At 39.1% G+C, this 20,224-nt stretch overlaps 2 non-coding genes across 2 annotated transcripts; both read right to left on the bottom strand.

The window, feature by feature from the left end:
- Positions 1–890: 890 nt before the first annotated feature.
- On the bottom strand, positions 891–964 carry TRNAN-GUU (transfer RNA asparagine (anticodon GUU)). The gene has a single exon. It is a non-coding gene; the product is annotated as a tRNA-Asn (tRNA).
- Positions 965–7,896: 6,932 nt separating this feature from the next.
- On the bottom strand, positions 7,897–7,970 carry TRNAN-GUU (transfer RNA asparagine (anticodon GUU)). Its single transcript has one exon. It is a non-coding gene; the product is annotated as a tRNA-Asn (tRNA).
- Between the last annotated feature and the right edge of the window lie 12,254 nt (positions 7,971–20,224).

Genomic DNA, 20,224 nt, shown 5'->3' with positions numbered 1-20,224 from the left:
AAGCATGCTGGGCCCATAACCCAGAGGTAGGCAGATTGAAACTATCCTCTGCTATATGCATTTTTTTTTGTTAATTAAAGTAATCCAAAACTGGGATTGATATTTTGTCTCTTTTATTTTTACTTAAAGTACAATAACTTTTACCATTTTAATTTGTTTTAATAGTATATTGACAGTATTGTTTTCTTTCAAAAATCCACTTCATTTTCTTTACCCTATTATTAAAATGGTAATTGACAAAAACAAACTACATTGTCACCAGAAGAGCAATACAAAATGTACAAGTGATATATTAAAATCATCTTTCCAGCTTGAATTTCAATGATGCATTGGGTCAACAATTTTGTGAGAAACATCTTCACCCTTAAATAAAGATTTTCTTAATTCCTTACCTGTGTGCTAATTAGATATCACCTTGTTTTCACATTAAACAGACTTCCACATGAGAAAGCAGCAAGGATGCAGTGGCGTTAATGTTTCCTGGTGTCAACTTGTATTATTTCAGTAGACATTGAAATGAGGATGCATCTTGCTGCCTTTCCAATGAAGCAAGTTTAATTTAGTAATAGGTGAAAAACCATCCTTACAAAGGTGTTAATCAGAGACTTGGCTTTGTGGACACTTTTCAGAGAACAAATTTGTTAGCATAAAAATAAAGCCAGAAAATGAAGAGCTGTTTAATCACTCGATTGGATTTTTCTGCCAGCATATTTTTTTTCTCTGCAACCCACTGCTAAATTGTGCTTCCTAGCTGTTTTTTATAAAATCACTGAATCAAATCTAACTCTGATTACATCAGAGAAGGCCATATACCCTACACCATAAGAGGAGGTTTGAAATTTTGACTTGTCTACTTAAATATCACCAAAATCTGATCACAAGGTTAATTACGTCCCTGGGTGGGATTGAACCACCAACCTTTTGGTTAACAGCCAAACACACTAACCGATTGCGCCACAGAGACACTTTGCAAAAAGTACATACTGACAAAGGCTAATAAGCATACATCTAGAACGTTTCCTATAAAAACATAAAAAAATCAATAATCTGGAGAGTTTTTGTAAGATGTTTCTTCCATCAACCAACGAATAAACACATTGGTACTTTCCCATGATGAGTGAGTGCTTCAGGATCTCTTACACTTACATGGGCAGCAGAGTACTGCAATGGAAGCATGCTGGACCCATAACCCAGAGGTAGGCAGATTGAAACTATCCTTTGCTATATGCATTTTTTTTGTTAATTTAAGTAATCAAAACTGGGATTGATATTTTTGCTCTTTTATTTTTACTTAAAGTACAATAACTTTTACCATTTTAATTTGTTTTAATAGTATATTGACAGTATAGTTTTCTTTCAAAAATCCACTTAATTTTCTTTACCCTGTTATTAAAATGGTAATTGACAAAAAAACTACATTGTCACCAGAAGAGCAATACAAAATGTACAAGTGATATATTAAAATCATCTTTCCAGCTTGAATTTCAATGATGCATTGGGGCAACAATTTTGTGAGAAACATCTTCACCCTTAAATAAAGATTTTCGTAATTCCTTACCTGTGTGCTAATTAGATATCACCTTGTTTTCACATTAAACAGACTTCCATGTGAGAAAGCAGCAAAGATGCAGTGGCGTTAATGTTTCCTGGTGTCAACCTGTATTATTTCAGTAGACATTGAAATGAGGATGCATCTTGCTGCCTTTCCAATGAAGCAAGTTTAATTTAGTAATAGGTGAAAAACCATCCTTACAAAGGTGTTAATCAGAGACTTGGCTTTGTGGACACTTTTCAGAGAACAAATTTGTTAGCATAAAAATAAATTCCAGAAAATGAAGAGCTGTTTAATCACTCAATTGGATTTTTCTGCCAGCATATTTTTTTTCTCTGCAACCCACTGCTAAATTGTGCTTCCTAGCTGTTTTTTATAAAATCACTGAATCAAATCTAACTCTGATTACATCAGAGAAGGCCAGGTACCCTACACAATAAGAGGGGGTTTGAAATTTTGACTTGTCTACTTAAATATCACCAAAATCTGATCACAAGGTCAATTACGTCCCTGGGTGGGATTGAACCACCGACCTTTTGGTTAATAGCCGAACACACTAACCGATTGTGCCACCAAGACACTTTGCAAACAGTACATACTAACAAAGGCTAATAAGCATACATCTAGAACGTTTCCTAGAAAAATATTAAAAAATCAATAATCTGGAGAGTTTTTGTAAGATGTTTCTTCCATCAACCAATGAATAAACACATTGGTACTTTCCCATGATGAGGGAGTGCTTCAGGATCTCTTGCACTTACATGTGCAGCAGAGTACTGCAATGGAAGCATGCTGGACCCATAACCCAGAGGTAGGCAGATTGAAACTATCCTTTGCTATATGCATTTTTTTTTGTTAATTTAAGTAATCAAAACTGGGATTGATATTTTTGCTCTTTTATTTTTACTTAAAGTACAATAACTTTTACCATTTTAATTTGTTTTAATAGTATATTGACAGTATAGTTTTCTTTCAAAAATCCACTTAATTTTCTTTACCCTATTATTAAAATGGTAATTGACAAAAAAAACTACATTGTCACCAGAAGAGCAATACAAAATGTACAAGTGATATATTAAAATCATCTTTCCAGCTTGAATTTCAATGATGCATTGGGGCAACAATTTTGTGAGAAACATATTCACCCTTAAATAAAGATTTTCGTAATTTCTTACCTGTGTGCTAATTAGATATCACCTTGTTTTCACATTAAACAGACTTCCACATGAGAAAGCAGCAAGGATGCAGTGGCGTTAATGTTTCCTGGTGTCAACCTGTATTATTTCAGTAGACATTGAAATGAGGATGCATCTTGCTGCCTTTCCAATGAAGCAAGTTTAATTTAGTAATAGGTGAAAAACCATCCCTACAAAGGTGTTAATCAGAGACTTGGCTTTGTGGACACTTTTCAGAGAACAAATTTGTTAGCATAAAAATAAAGCCAGAAAATGAAGAGCTGTTTAATCACGCAATTTGATTTTTTTGCCAGCATATTTCTTTTTCTCTGCAACCCACTGCTAAATTGTGCTTCCTAGATGTTTTTATAAAATCACTGAATCAAATCTAACTCTGATTACATCAGAGAAGGCCAGGTACCCTACACCATAACAGGGGGTATGAAATTTGACTTGTCTACTTAAAGATCACCAAAATCTGACAACAAGGTCAATTAGGTCCCTGGGTGGGATTGAACCACCAACCTTTTGGTTAATAGCCGTACATACTAACTGATTGCGCCACAGAGACACTTTGCAAAAGTTCATACTGACAAAGGCTAATAAGCATTCATCTAAAACGTTTCCTAGAAAAACTTTAAAAAGTCAATAATCTGGAGAGTTTTTGTAAGATGTTTCTTCCATCAACCAACGAAGAAACACATTGGTACTTTCCCATGATGAGTGAGTGCTTCAGGATCTCTTGCACTTACATGTGCAGCAGAGTACTGCAATGGAAGCATGCTGGGCCCATAACCCAGAGGTAGGCAGATTGAAACTATCCTCTGCTATATGCATTTTTTTGTTTGTTAATTAAAGTAATCCAAAACTGGGATTGATATTTTGGCTCTTTTATTTTTACTTAAAGTACAATAACTTTTACCATTTTAATTTGTTTTAATAGTATATTGACAGTATAGTTTTCTATCAAAAATCCACTTAATTTTCTTTACCCTGTTATTAAAATGGTAATTGACAAAAAAACTACATTGTCACCAGAAGAGCAATACAAAATGTACAAGTGATATATTAAAATCATCTTTCCAGCTTGAATTTCAATGATGCATTGGGGCAACAATTTTGTGAGAAACATCTTCACCCTTAAATAAAGATTTTCGTAATTCCTTACCTGTGTGCTAATTAGATACCACCTTGTTTTCACATTAAACAGACTTCCACATGAGAAAGCAGCAAGGATGCAGTGGCGTTAATGTTTCCTGGTGTCAACCTGTATTATTTCAGTAGACATTGAAATGAGGATACATCTTGCTGCCTTTCCAATGAAGCAAGTTTAATTTAGTAATAGGTGAAAAACCATCCCTACAAAGGTGTTAATCAGAGACTTGGCTTTGTGGACACTTTTCAGAGAACAAATTTGTTAGCATAAAAATAAAGCCAGAAAATAAAGAGCTGTTTAATCACTCAATTGGATTTTTCTGCCAGCATTTTTTTTTTCTCTGCAACCCACTGCTAAATTGTGCTTCCTAGCTGTTTTTATAAAATCACTGAATCAAATCTAACTCTGATTACATCAGAGAAGGCCAGGTACCCTACACCATAACAGGGGGTTTGAAATTTTGACTTGTCTACTTAAAGATCACCAAAATCTGATAACAAGGTCAATTAGGTCCCTGGGTGGGATTGAACCACCAACCTTTTGGTTAATAGCCGTACATACTAACTGATTGCGCCACAGAGACACTTTGCGAAAGTCCATACTGACAAAGGCTAATAAGCATTCATCTAAAACGTTTCCTAGAAAAACTTTAAAAAGTCAATAATCTGGAGAGTTTTTGTAAGATGTTTCTTCCATCAACCAACGAAGAAACACATTGGTACTTTCCCATGATGAGTGAGTGCTTTAGGATCTCTTGAACTTACATGTGCAGCAGAGTACTGCAATGGAAGCATGCTGGGCCCATAACCCAGAGGTAGGCAGATTGAAACTATCCTCTGCTATATGCATTTTTTTTTTGTTAATTAAAGTAATCCAAAACTGGGATTGATATTTTGTCTCTTTTATTTTTACTTAAAGTACAATAACTTTTACCATTTTAATTTGTTTTAATAGTATATTGACAGTATTGTTTTCTTTCAAAAATCCACTTCATTTTCTTTACCCTATTATTAAAATGGTAATTGACAAAAACAAACTACATTGTCACCAGAAGAGCAATACAAAATGTACAAGTGATATATTAAAATCATCTTTCCAGCTTGAATTTCAATGTTGCATTGGGTCAACAATTTTGTGAGAAACATCTTCACCCTTAAATAAAGATTTTCTTAATTCCTTACCTGTGTGCTAATTAGATATCACCTTGTTTTCACATTAAACAGACTTCCACATGAGAAAGCAGCAAGGATGCAGTGGCGTTAATGTTTCCTGGTGTCAACTTGTATTATTTCAGTAGACATTGAAATGAGGATGCATCTTGCTGCCTTTCCAATGAAGCAAGTTTAATTTAGTAATAGGTGAAAAACCATCCTTACAAAGGTGTTAATCAGAGACTTGGCTTTGTGGACACTTTTCAGAGAACAAATTTGTTAGCATAAAAATAAAGCCAGAAAATGAAGAGCTGTTTAATCACTCGATTGGATTTTTCTGCCAGCATATTTTTTTTCTCTGCAACCCACTGCTAAATTGTGCTTCCTAGCTGTTTTTTATAAAATCACTGAATCAAATCTAACTCTGATTACATCAGAGAAGGCCAGGTACCCTACACAATAAGAGGGGGTTTGAAATTTTGACTTGTCTACTTAAATATCACCAAAATCTGATCACAAGGTCAATTACGTCCCTGGGTGGGATTGAACCACCAACCTTTTGGTTAATAGCCGAACACACTAACCGATTGCGCCACCGAGACACTTTGTAAACAGTACATACTGACAAAGGCTAATAAGCATACATCTAGAACGTTTCCTAGAAAAATATTAAAAAATCAATAATCTGGAGAGTTTTTGTAAGATGTTTCTTCCATCAACCAATGAATAAACACATTGGTACTTTCCCATGATGAGTGAGTGCTTCAGGATCTCTTGCACTTACATGTGCAGCAGAGTACTGCAATGGAAGCATGCTGGACCCATAACCCAGAGGTAGGCAGATTGAAACTATCCTTTGCTATATGCATTTTTTTTGTTAATTTAAGTAATCAAAACTGGGATTGATATTTTTGCTCTTTTATTTTTACTTAAAGTACAATAACTTTTACCATTTTAATTTGTTTTAATAGTATATTGACAGTATAGTTTTCTTTCAAAAATCCACTTAATTTTCTTTACCCTATTATTAAAATGGTAATTGACAAAAAAAACTACATTGTCACCAGAAGAGCAATACAAAATGTACAAGTGATATATTAAAATCATCTTTCCAGCTTGAATTTCAATGATGCATGGGGGCAACGATTTTGTGAGAAACATCTTCACCCTTAAATAAAGATTTTCTTAATTCCTTACCTGTGTGCTAATTAGATATCACCTTGTTTTCATATTAAACAGACTTTTACATGAGAAAGCAGCAAGGATGCAGTGGCGTTAATGTTTCCTGGTGTCAACCTGTATTATTTCAGTAGACATTGAAATGAGGATGCATCTTGCTGCCTTTCCAATGAAGCAAGTTTAATTTAGTAATAGGTGAAAAACCATCCTTACAAAGGTGTTAATCAGAGACTTGGCTTTGTGGACACTTTTCAGAGAACAAATTTGTTAGCATAAAAATAAAGCCAGAAAATAAAGAGCTGTTTAATCACTCAATTGGATTTTTCTGCCAGCATATTTTTTTTCTCTGCAACCCACTGCTAAATTGTGCTTCCTAGCTGTTTTTATAAAATAACTGAATCAAATCTAACTCTGATTACATCAGAGAAGGCCAAGTACCCTACACCATAACAGGGGGTTTGAAATTTTGACTTGTCTACTTAAAGATCACCAAAATCTGATAACAAGGTCAATTAGGTCCCTGGGTGGGTTTAAACCACCAACCTTTTGGTTAAAAGCCGTACATACTAACTGATTGCGCCACAGAGACACTTTGCAAATTTCCATACTGACAAAGGCTAATAAGCATTCATCTAAAACGTTTCCTAGAAAAACTTTAAAATGTCAATAATCTGGAGAGTTTTTGTAAGATGTTTCTTCCATCAACCAACGAAGAAACACATTGGTACTTTCCCATGATGAGTGAGTGCTTCAGGATCTCTTGCACTTACATGTGCAGCAGAGTACTGCAATGGAAGCATGCTGGGCCCATAACCCAGAGGTAGGCAGATTGAAACTATCCTCTGCTATATGCATTTTTTTTGTTAATTAAAGTAATCCAAAACTGGGATTGATATTTTGTCTCTTTTATTTTTACTTAAAGTACAATAACTTTTACCATTTTAATTTGTTTTAATAGTATATTGACAGTATTGTTTTCTTTCAAAAATCCACTTCATTTTCTTTACCCTATTATTAAAATGGTAATTGACAAAAACAAACTACATTGTCACCAGAAGAGCAATACAAAATGTACAAGTGATATATTAAAATCATCTTTCCAGCTTGAATTTCAATGATGCATTGGGTCAACAATTTTGTGAGAAACATCTTCACCCTTAAATAAAGATTTTCTTAATTCCTTACCTGTGTGCTAATTAGATATCACCTTGTTTTCACATTAAACAGACTTCCACATGAGAAAGCAGCAAGGATGCAGTGGCGTTAATGTTTCCTGGTGTCAACTTGTATTATTTCAGTAGACATTGAAATGAGGATGCATCTTGCTGCCTTTCCAATGAAGCAAGTTTAATTTAGTAATAGGTGAAAAACCATCCTTACAAAGGTGTTAATCAGAGACTTGGCTTTGTGGACACTTTTCAGAGAACAAATTTGTTAGCATAAAAATAAAGCCAGAAAATGAAGAGCTGTTTAATCACTCGATTGGATTTTTCTGCCAGCATATTTTTTTTCTCTGCAACCCACTGCTAAATTGTGCTTCCTAGCTGTTTTTTATAAAATCACTGAATCAAATCTAACTCTGATTACATCAGAGAAGGCCATATACCCTACACCATAAGAGGAGGTTTGAAATTTTGACTTGTCTACTTAAATATCACCAAAATCTGATCACAAGGTTAATTACGTCCCTGGGTGGGATTGAACCACCAACCTTTTGGTTAACAGCCAAACACACTAACCGATTGCGCCACAGAGACACTTTGCAAAAAGTACATACTGACAAAGGCTAATAAGCATACATCTAGAACGTTTCCTAGAAAAACATTAAAAAATCAATAATCTGGAGAGTTTTTGTAAGATGTTTCTTCCATCAACCAACGAATAAACACATTGGTACTTTCCCATGATGAGTGAGTGCTTCAGGATCTCTTGCACTTACATGGGCAGCAGAGTACTGCAATGGAAGCATGCTGGACCCATAACCCAGAGGTAGGCAGATTGAAACTATCCTTTGCTATATGCATTTTTTTTGTTAATTTAAGTAATCAAAACTGGGATTGATATTTTTGCTCTTTTATTTTTACTTAAAGTACAATAACTTTTACCATTTTAATTTGTTTTAATAGTATATTGACAGTATAGTTTTCTTTCAAAAATCCACTTAATTTTCTTTACCCTGTTATTAAAATGGTAATTGACAAAAAAACTACATTGTCACCAGAAGAGCAATACAAAATGTACAAGTGATATATTAAAATCATCTTTCCAGCTTGAATTTCAATGATGCATTGGGGCAACAATTTTGTGAGAAACATCTTCACCCTTAAATAAAGATTTTCGTAATTCCTTACCTGTGTGCTAATTAGATATCACCTTGTTTTCACATTAAACAGACTTCCATGTGAGAAAGCAGCAAAGATGCAGTGGCGTTAATGTTTCCTGGTGTCAACCTGTATTATTTCAGTAGACATTGAAATGAGGATGCATCTTGCTGCCTTTCCAATGAAGCAAGTTTAATTTAGTAATAGGTGAAAAACCATCCTTACAAAGGTGTTAATCAGAGACTTGGCTTTGTGGACACTTTTCAGAGAACAAATTTGTTAGCATAAAAATAAATTCCAGAAAATGAAGAGCTGTTTAATCACTCAATTGGATTTTTCTGCCAGCATATTTTTTTTCTCTGCAACCCACTGCTAAATTGTGCTTCCTAGCTGTTTTTTATAAAATCACTGAATCAAATCTAACTCTGATTACATCAGAGAAGGCCAGGTACCCTACACAATAAGAGGGGGTTTGAAATTTTGACTTGTCTACTTAAATATCACCAAAATCTGATCACAAGGTCAATTACGTCCCTGGGTGGGATTGAACCACCGACCTTTTGGTTAATAGCCGAACACACTAACCGATTGCGCCACCAAGACACTTTGCAAACAGTACATACTAACAAAGGCTAATAAGCATACATCTAGAACGTTTCCTAGAAAAATATTAAAAAATCAATAATCTGGAGAGTTTTTGTAAGATGTTTCTTCCATCAACCAATGAATAAACACATTGGTACTTTCCCATGATGAGGGAGTGCTTCAGGATCTCTTGCACTTACATGTGCAGCAGAGTACTGCAATGGAAGCATGCTGGACCCATAACCCAGAGGTAGGCAGATTGAAACTATCCTTTGCTATATGCATTTTTTTTTGTTAATTTAAGTAATCAAAACTGGGATTGATATTTTTGCTCTTTTATTTTTACTTAAAGTACAATAACTTTTACCATTTTAATTTGTTTTAATAGTATATTGACAGTATAGTTTTCTTTCAAAAATCCACTTAATTTTCTTTACCCTATTATTAAAATGGTAATTGACAAAAAAAACTACATTGTCACCAGAAGAGCAATACAAAATGTACAAGTGATATATTAAAATCATCTTTCCAGCTTGAATTTCAATGATGCATTGGGTCAACAATTTTGTGAGAAACATATTCACCCTTAAATAAAGATTTTCGTAATTTCTTACCTGTGTGCTAATTAGATATCACCTTGTTTTCACATTAAACAGACTTCCACATGAGAAAGCAGCAAGGATGCAGTGGCGTTAATGTTTCCTGGTGTCAACCTGTATTATTTCAGTAGACATTGAAATGAGGATGCATCTTGCTGCCTTTCCAATGAAGCAAGTTTAATTTAGTAATAGGTGAAAAACCATCCCTACAAAGGTGTTAATCAGAGACTTGGCTTTGTGGACACTTTTCAGAGAACAAATTTGTTAGCATAAAAATAAAGCCAGAAAATGAAGAGCTGTTTAATCACGCAATTTGATTTTTTTGCCAGCATATTTCTTTTTCTCTGCAACCCACTGCTAAATTGTGCTTCCTAGATGTTTTTATAAAATCACTGAATCAAATCTAACTCTGATTACATCAGAGAAGGCCAGGTACCCTACACCATAACAGGGGGTATGAAATTTGACTTGTCTACTTAAAGATCACCAAAATCTGACAACAAGGTCAATTAGGTCCCTGGGTGGGATTGAACCAACAACCTTTTGGTTAATAGCCGTACATACTAACTGATTGCGCCACAGAGACACTTTGCAAAAGTTCATACTGACAAAGGCTAATAAGCATTCATCTAAAACGTTTCCTAGAAAAACTTTAAAAAGTCAATAATCTGGAGAGTTTTTGTAAGATGTTTCTTCCATCAACCAACGAAGAAACACATTGGTACTTTCCCATGATGAGTGAGTGCTTCAGGATCTCTTGCACTTACATGTGCAGCAGAGTACTGCAATGGAAGCATGCTGGGCCCATAACCCAGAGGTAGGCAGATTGAAACTATCCTCTGCTATATGCATTTTTTTGTTTGTTAATTAAAGTAATCCAAAACTGGGATTGATATTTTGTCTCTTTTATTTTTACTTAAAGTACAATAACTTTTACCATTTTAATTTGTTTTAATAGTATATTGACAGTATTGTTTTCTTTCAAAAATCCACTTCATTTTCTTTACCCTATTATTAAAATGGTAATTGACAAAAACAAACTACATTGTCACCAGAAGAGCAATACAAAATGTACAAGTGATATATTAAAATCATCTTTCCAGCTATAATTTCAATGATGCATTGGGGCAACGATTTTGTGAGAAACATCTTCACCCTTAAATAACGATTTTCTTAATTCCTTACCTGTGTGCTAATTAGATATCACCTTGTTTTCACATTAAACAGACTTCCACATGAGAAAGCAGCAAGGATGCAGTGGCGTTAATGTTTCCTGGTGTCAACCTGTATTATTTCAGTAGACATTGAAATGAGGATGCATCTTGCTGCCTTTCCAATGAAGCAAGTTTAATTTAGTAATAGGTGAAAAACCATCCTTACAAAGGTGTTAATCAGAGACTTGGCTTTGTGGACACTTTTCAGAGAACAAATTCGTTAGCATAAAAATAAAGCCAGAAAATAAAAAACTGTTTAATCACTCAATTGGATTTTTCTGCCAGCATATTTTTTTTCTCTGCAACCCACTGCTAAATTGTGCTTCCAAGCTGTTTTTATAAAATCACTGAATCAAATCTAACTCTGATTACATCAGAGAAGGCCAAGTACCCTACACCATAACAGGGGGTTTGAAATTTTGACTTGTCTACTTAAAGATCACCAAAATCTGATAACAAGGTCAATTAGGTCCCTGGGTGGGATTGAACCACCAACCTTTTGGTTAATAGCCATACATACTAACTGATTGCGCCACAGAGACACTTTGCAAAAGTCCATACTGACAAAGGCTAATAAGCATTCATCTAAAACGTTTCCTAGCAAAACTTTAAAAAGTCAATAATCTGGAGAGTTTTTGTAAGATGTTTCTTCCATCAACCAACGAAGAAACACATTGGTACTTTCCCATGATGAGTGAGTGCTTCAGGATCTCTTGCACTTACATGTGCAGCAGAGTACTGCAATGGAAGCATGCTGGACCCATAACCCAGAGGTAGGCAGATTGAAACTATCCTCTGCTGTATGCTTTTTTTTTTTGTTAATTAAAGTAATCCAAAACTGGGATTGATATTTTGGCTCTTTTATTTTTACTTAAAGTACAATAACTTTTACCATTTTAATTTGTTTTAATAGTATATTGACAGTATTGTTTTCTTTCAAAAATCCACTTCATTTTCTTTACCCTATTATTAAAATGGTAATTGACAAAAACAAACTACATTGTCACCAGAAGAGCAATACAAAATGTACAAGTGATATATTAAAATCATCTTTCCAGCTTGAATTTCAATGATGCATTGGGTCAACAATTTTGTGAGAAACATCTTCACCCTTAAATAAAGATTTTCTTAATTCCTTACCTGTGTGCTAATTAGATATCACCTTGTTTTCACATTAAACAGACTTCCACATGAGAAAGCAGCAAGGATGCAGTGGCGTTAATGTTTCCTGGTGTCAACTTGTATTATTTCAGTAGACATTGAAATGAGGATGCATCTTGCTGCCTTTCCAATGAAGCAAGTTTAATTTAGTAATAGGTGAAAAACCATCCTTACAAAGGTGTTAATCAGAGACTTGGCTTTGTGGACACTTTTCAGAGAACAAATTTGTTAGCATAAAAATAAAGCCAGAAAATGAAGAGCTGTTTAATCACTCGATTGGATTTTTCTGCCAGCATATTTTTTTTCTCTGCAACCCACTGCTAAATTGTGCTTCCTAGCTGTTTTTTATAAAATCACTGAATCAAATCTAACTCTGATTACATCAGAGAAGGCCATGTACCCTACACCATAAGAGGAGGTTTGAAATTTTGACTTGTCTACTTAAATATCACCAAAATCTGATCACAAGGTTAATTACATCCCTGGGTGGGATTGAACCACCAACCTTTTGGTTAACAGCCAAACACACTAACCGATTGCGCCACAGAGACACTTTGCAAAAAGTACATACTGACAAAGGCTAATAAGCATACATCTAGAACGTTTCCTAGAAAAACATTAAAAAATCAATAATCTGGAGAGTTTTTGTAAGATGTTTCTTCCATCAACCAACGAATAAACACATTGGTACTTTCCCATGATGAGTGAGTGCTTCAGGATCTCTTGCACTTACATGGGCAGCAGAGTACTGCAATGGAAGCATGCTGGACCCATAACCCAGAGGTAGGCAGATTGAAACTATCCTTTGCTATATGCATTTTTTTTGTTAATTTAAGTAATCAAAACTGGGATTGATATTTTTGCTCTTTTATTTTTACTTAAAGTACAATAACTTTTACCATTTTAATTTGTTTTAATAGTATATTGACAGTATAGTTTTCTTTCAAAAATCCACTTAATTTTCTTTACCCTGTTATTAAAATGGTAATTGACAAAAAAACTACATTGTCACCAGAAGAGCAATACAAAATGTACAAGTGATATATTAAAATCATCTTTCCAGCTTGAATTTCAATGATGCATTGGGGCAACAATTTTGTGAGAAACATCTTCACCCTTAAATAAAGATTTTCGTAATTCCTTACCTGTGTGCTAATTAGATATCACCTTGTTTTCACATTAAACAGACTTCCATGTGAGAAAGCAGCAAAGATGCAGTGGCGTTAATGTTTCCTGGTGTCAACCTGTATTATTTCAGTAGACATTGAAATGAGGATGCATCTTGCTGCCTTTCCAATGAAGCAAGTTTAATTTAGTAATAGGTGAAAAACCATCCTTACAAAGGTGTTAATCAGAGACTTGGCTTTGTGGACACTTTTCAGAGAACAAATTTGTTAGCATAAAAATAAATTCCAGAAAATGAAGAGCTGTTTAATCACTCAATTGGATTTTTCTGCCAGCATATTTTTTTTCTCTGCAACCCACTGCTAAATTGTGCTTCCTAGCTGTTTTTTATAAAATCACTGAATCAAATCTAACTCTGATTACATCAGAGAAGGCCAGGTACCCTACACAATAAGAGGGGGTTTGAAATTTTGACTTGTCTACTTAAATATCACCAAAATCTGATCACAAGGTCAATTACGTCCCTGGGTGGGATTGAACCACCAACCTTTTGGTTAATAGCCGAACACACTAACCGATTGCGCCACCGAGACACTTTGCAAACAGTACATACTGACAAAGGCTAATAAGCATACATCTAGAACGTTTCCTAGAAAAATATTAAAAAATCAATAATCTGGAGAGTTTTTGTAAGATGTTTCTTCCATCAACCAATGAATAAACACATTGGTACTTTCCCATGATGAGGGAGTGCTTCAGGATCTCTTGCACTTACATGTGCAGCAGAGTACTGCAATGGAAGCATGCTGGACCCATAACCCAGAGGTAGGCAGATTGAAACTATCCTTTGCTATATGCATCCAGCGAATGCCCAGCCACGTCTGCATTTCTTATGCCACGCCTGCATTTTTCCAAGCACTCCCTGAAAACGGTCAGTTGACACCCAGAAACGCCCTCTTTCTGTCAATCTCCTTGTGGCCTGTTCTGTGATTGGAATAATCGCTAGAACTAGTGCAAAACCACAATGGACTTTGTACCCGTACGATGAGCATGCGCATGCACAGATTAGCCATTTTTTTTTCAACTGATTGCTACGCAGCGAACCATATGCAACAACTATTGCAAGCATTCCTGGGGGAAGGTCTGCAGCAGACGGATTTGCATACGGTGATGTCATCCAAGCAGTGGGCCAAAGTTGGCTGGAACCCTCATCTGTATATGAAAAGAGAAAAGGGGCATGCAGGGCATGGCGGCCTTTTGCGGCGCTTGTATAACCCCAAGTTTGCATTAAACACCCCCACCCTCCTTCGGTGTGGGGCTCATGTTGGCCATGCCCAAGCCCCTGAAGCATTCAAGCTGATTTCTTGCAGCAGCTGGGCACTGTAACAGCTTCAGAGCTGCTCTACAAGACAAGTAAAAGGGTGTGGGCCCTGCAGCACCACCTGTAGTTTGCATACACACATATATAGGACAGCATCTCTTATATGCCCCAGGGTCAATAAAATAGTATCCTTGTCTAGGCTATCCATCCCCTCAGATAAGGTATTTGTCCATGCCGCTACAGCACTACACACCCAGGCCGACGCAATTGCCGGTCTGAGTAAGGTACCTGAATGTGTATAAATGGACTTCAGGGTAATCTCCTGTTTGCGGTCAGCACACTCTTTGAAGGTAGCCGTATCCTGGGACGGGAGGGCTACCTTCTTGGATAAGCGTGTTAATGCTTTGTCCACCCTAGGGGAGCATTCCCATCGTAACCTATCCGTTGATGGGAAAGGATACGCCATAAGAATCCTTTTGGAAATCTGCAGTCTTTTATCTGGAGATTCCCAAGCTTTTTCACATAACTCGTTCAGCTCGTGTGAGGGGGGAAAGGTTACCTCAGGCTTCTTTCCCTTGTACATATGTACCCTCTTGTCAGCGACAGGGGGTTCCTCTGTGATGTGCAAAACATCTTTTATTGCCATAATCATAAATCGAATGGATTTTGCCAATTTTGGCTGTAACTTTGCATCATCGTAATCGACACTGGAGTCAGAATCCGTGTCGGTATCTGTGTCAACAATCTGGGATAGTGGGCGCTTATGAGACCCTGACAGTCCCTGCAACATAGGATCAGGCATGGGTTGAAACCCTGACTGTCCCAAAGCTTCTGCCTTGTCTAATCTTTTGTGCAATGAGTTTACACTAGCATTTAAAACATTCCACATATCCATCCAATCAGCTGTCGGCGGAGACACCACATTCATTTGCTCCCGCTCCTCTCTAATATAGCCTTCTTCCTCAGACATGTCGACACACGTGTACCGACACACTACACACACAGGGAATGCTTTTTCTGAAGACAGTTTCCCCACAAGGCCCTTTGGAGAGACAGAGAGAGAGTATGCCAGCACACCCCCCAGCGCTATATAACCCAGGAATAAAACAGTAACTTAATGTTTGCCCAGTAGTGCTGCTGTATGTAATTTGCGAATTATGTGCCCCCCCCACCCCTCTTTTCAACCCTCTTGTCTAACGTGGTATAAGCAGGGTAGAGTCCGGGGAGCTTCCTCTCAGCGGTGCTGTGGAGAAAAAATGGCGCTGGTGAGTGCTGAGGGAGAAGCCCCGCCCCCTCGGAGGCGGGCTTCTGTCCCGCTTAAACTGTAAAATTGGTGGGGGCTTATACATATATAAAGTGCCCAGCTGTATATATGTTATATTTTTGCGAAAGAGGTTTATATTGCTGCCCAGGGTGCCCCCCCTGCGCCCTGCACCCTTACAGTGACCGGAGTATGTGAGGTGTATGGGAGCAAAGGCGCACAGCTGCAGTGCTATGCGTTACCTCAGTGAAGATCATGAAGTCTTCTGCCGCCTCTGAAGTCTTCTTTTCTTCTCATACTCACCCGGCTTCTATCTTCCGGCTCTGCGAGGGGGACGGCGGCGCGGCTCTGGGACGGACGGCGAGGGTGAGATCCTGCGTACCAATCCCACTGGAGCTAATGGTGTCCAGTAGCCTAAGAATCAGGACCTTGCAACTCAGAGAGTAGGGCTGCTTCTCTCCCCTCAGTCCCTCGATGAGGGAGTCTGTTGCCAGCAGTGCTCCCTGAAAATTAAAAACCTAACAAAATACTTTCTGTCAGAAAGCTCAGGAGAGCTCCTGAAAAGCACCCAGTCTCCACTGGGTACAGTATCAAACTGAGTTCTGGAGGAGGGGCATAGAGGGAGGAGCCAGTGCACACCCAGAACTAAAGTCTTTCTTAAAGTGCCCATGTCTCCTGCGGAGCCCGTCTATCCCCATGGTCCTTACGGAGTCCACAGCATCCTCTAGGACATTAGAGAAAATAGGATTTTAATACCTACCGGTAAATCCTTTTCTCTTAGTCCGTAGAGGATGCTGGGCACCCGTCCCAGTGCGTACTGTGTCTGCAGTTATTAAATGGCCCTTAACTCCAGAACATTTATGTGGAGATGAAAACATCCAAGGAAGACTTGACCATCTTCCTTGGATGTTTTCCCCCTGTGTGACTGCTCTCCAGCCTCGGAGGGTTGCATCCGTGGTCCCTAGGATCCCGTCCTGGATCCCGAACCATCGCCCCTCTAGGTGGTGAGAACTGTGCTGCCACCAATGGAGTGAGATTCTGGTCTTGGAAGACAGGATTATCCTCCGGTGCATGTGTAGGTGGGATCCGGACCACTTGTCCAACAGGTCCCACTGGAACACTCTGGCATGGAACCTGCCAAACTGAATGGCCTCGTAGGCCGCAACCATCTTCCCCAGCAACTGAATGCATTGATGGATTAACACTCTTGCTGGTTTCAGAATTTGTTTGACCAGACTCTGGATCTCCAGAGCCTTTCCACTAGAAGAAAACCTCTTCTGTGTCCAGTATCACTCCCAAAAACAACAACCGCGTCATTGGGACCAACTGCGATTTTGGCAAGTTTAGGAGCCAACCATGTTGTTGAAGAACTGTCAGGGAGAGTAGATGTTTTGCACCAACTGGTCCCTGGATCTCGCCTTTATCAGGAGATCATCCAAGTACGGGATAATTGTGACTCCTTGCTTGCGAAGGAGAACCATCATTTCCGCCATCACCCTGGTGAAAATCCTCGGAGCCGTGGACAGACCAAACGGCAACGTCTGAAATTGGTAATGACAATCCTGAATTGCAAACCTCAGGTAGCTTGATGCAGTGGCTAAATGGGAACATATAAGTAGGCATCCTTTATGTCTACCAAAACCATGAAATCTCCTTTATCCCCCGGACTGGAGATCACTACCCTGAGAGATTCCATCTTGAAATTGAATTTCTTTAGGTAGAAATTAAGGGATTTCAGATTTAAGATTGGTCTGACTGAGCCGTCCGGCTTCGGGACCACGAAGAGGCTTGAATAAAAACCTTCTCCCTGCTGACTAAGGCTGATTTGAACAATCGGTGAGGGGGAACGTCTTGAAACCCCAGTTTGTACCCTTGGGACACTATTTGTAAAACCCACGAGTCCAGGTCCGAATGAATCCAGAACTGACTGAAGAGTTTTAGACGTGCCCCCCACTGGTGCGGGCTCCTGCAAGAGAGCCCCAGCGTCATGCAGTGGATTTGGCAGAAGCAGAGGACGATCTCTGCTCCTGCGATCTTGAAGAGGCTACAGACCTCTTCCCTCTTTTCCTTCCTCTACCTGCAAAGAAAGGGGAATCTTAACTTCTTGCATATCTATTGGGCCGAAATGACTGCGTCAGATAATGATGCGTCTTCATCCGTTGAGAGGGAACATAGGGCAAGAAGGATGACTTACCTGCGGGAGCTGCCGAGATCAAATTAACTAGGCCGTCGCCAAACAAGGCTTCACCTTCATAGGGAAGAGACTCCCTTTCTTCTTGGAGTCAGCATCAGCATTCCCTTGGTGAATCCACAATGCCCTCCTATCCGAGACTGCCATGAAATTGGCCCGTGAGCACTTGTGCCCGGTGTAGGATTTTTAAATATGTGTAGTTTACTGTATGCAAGGGTTTAAAACCTTTTAGGAACTGAGCTCTAAGGTGTATTACATGTAGTTTAAAAAAAACAAAAAAGGTTTATTTTATGGCAGCAGTTTCCAAACTGGGGTTCTTGCACTGGTAGCATAGTTTGGTGGTCCAGGACCAATTAAAATTATTTATACTTTATTAAATTGGCAAAACCATTCCCTCACAACATAACTGAACCTGAGGATGACATGCTATAAACACAATTTACTTAATTTTATATTTTTTTCTGAATTTCTCAATAAAAAAAACTTTGGCCTAGGGGTGCCGTGAAACAAATTTTGATACTCTAGGGCAGGGGTGTCAAACCCATGGGCCGCATGCCGCCCCCAATGCATCCTTTTGTGGCCCACAGGCCGGGGTCCGACAGGGGTCCGACAGGGGTCCTTTTGTGGCCCGATCACCTTGCTTAGAGCGAGGGCAGGAGAGTGCAGCCAGAGTCTTTGCTTTCTATGTGCGGCACCATCTTCCCTAAGAGATCACCGGGAAGATAGTGCCCCTTCCACTGGCTACAGCACAGGTATACTGGGGTGGGGTAGCAAACTGGGGGCCCCAATGGGCCCCTCCAGCAGTCCCTCTACCAAAACACGTCTTTTGGTGGTTTTGCGGTGTTGTTATAACTACATGGTGACGATACTGTAGCACAGAGATTTTCAACCATTTACAACTCACGTCACACAGAACAAGATTTAAATATTGACAAGGCACACTGAAATATAATGGTGATGCATGGTGCAGTATCGTGTCCTAGGATGTCATGTCGCAGCTTCTCCATAGGTAACGCCTGAACAGGCCCGGTGACAGGGGGGACAAAGGGGACACTTGTTCAGGGCTCCAAGTATTAAGAACAGAAATAATGGGGCCACAGTGCCAATATTGCTTTTTAAAGTGTATCCACCAACTGCTCAATTTAAGCAGGAAAACAATTAACAGGCCAACTAAACCCTCCCCCCTCCTTTTACCCCATCACTTTGTCCAGTCCCTGTGGTCCATACTGTATTGCCATTATTATGCATGTTGCTGTGCTGGCCCTTTTCTGAATGTCCCTGCCACCGCCACCGAAGAGCTGGATAGCCCAGTATGAAAACCACCTGCCGGCCTCACTGACGGTCCGAGTCAAAGGCTCCATTTTTTTTTAAAGATCCCTCTGCCAAGTTTAGGGGGGGTTGAGGGGGCCCCAGAGATATCAGTGTACTGGGCCCCGAGATTTCTGTTGCTGGCCCTGACCCTCAGGGGCGTATCTACCCCTTGGCCAGGATGGCACTTGCCAGGGGCACCATCCAGCTGTGCCAACCGTGGCTAAGGGATAGAGTTCTGCAGTCTCGAAAAGGGCGCTATGGCAATCAGCATGGGACTGACCAATTAGACGGTGAGGGAAGGATACTGAAATTGTCCCAACCCTGTTACAGTTTGAAACGCCCCTCAACTGCTGTCCACTGCTTCACTCCTAGCTCTGCCCCTTTGAAATTATTAATCCCTACCCCCCGGTAGGCGGAGTTCTCCAGGCCCATACTCAGGAGTCACCACTGCTGTACATTATGTGCCGGTTGTAGAGGCAGAGCGGGGAACATCAGAGAACGCCACAAATTACACAGTGGGCAAGGAGATGGCTGGAGACAGCTGCACAGCCATGCCTTGCAAGTTCGAGAGAGCTGTTGAATTTCAGCACTTCAAGTCAGAGCCTGCCCCCTGCTGCCCAAGCAGTCCGTGACAGTTAGTGTCGAGGAGGGGGGGATTTGTGCATGTGTGCTATCAGTGTGTGTGTGGGGGGGGGTGGGGGGGTGGAGGATGTGTGTGACTGTGGGGGAGCTGTCAGTGTCAGTGGGGAGAGGAGCAGGAGGGAGTTGTCAGTGGCCCTCATTCCGAGTTGTTCGCTCGCAAGGCGAATGTAGCAGAGTTACACACGCTAAGCCGCCGCCTACTGGGAGTGAATCTTAGCTTCTTAAAATTGCGACCGACGTACGCGCAATATTGCGATTACAAACGAGTTAGCAGTTTCAG

The sequence above is a fragment of the Pseudophryne corroboree genome, unplaced genomic scaffold (genome assembly GCF_028390025.1).
Source record: "Pseudophryne corroboree isolate aPseCor3 unplaced genomic scaffold, aPseCor3.hap2 scaffold_519, whole genome shotgun sequence".
NCBI classification, from domain to species: domain Eukaryota; kingdom Metazoa; phylum Chordata; class Amphibia; order Anura; family Myobatrachidae; genus Pseudophryne; species Pseudophryne corroboree.
The sequence above is the reverse complement of the archived record's forward strand: the minus strand, read 5'-3'. Positions and strand labels throughout refer to the sequence as shown.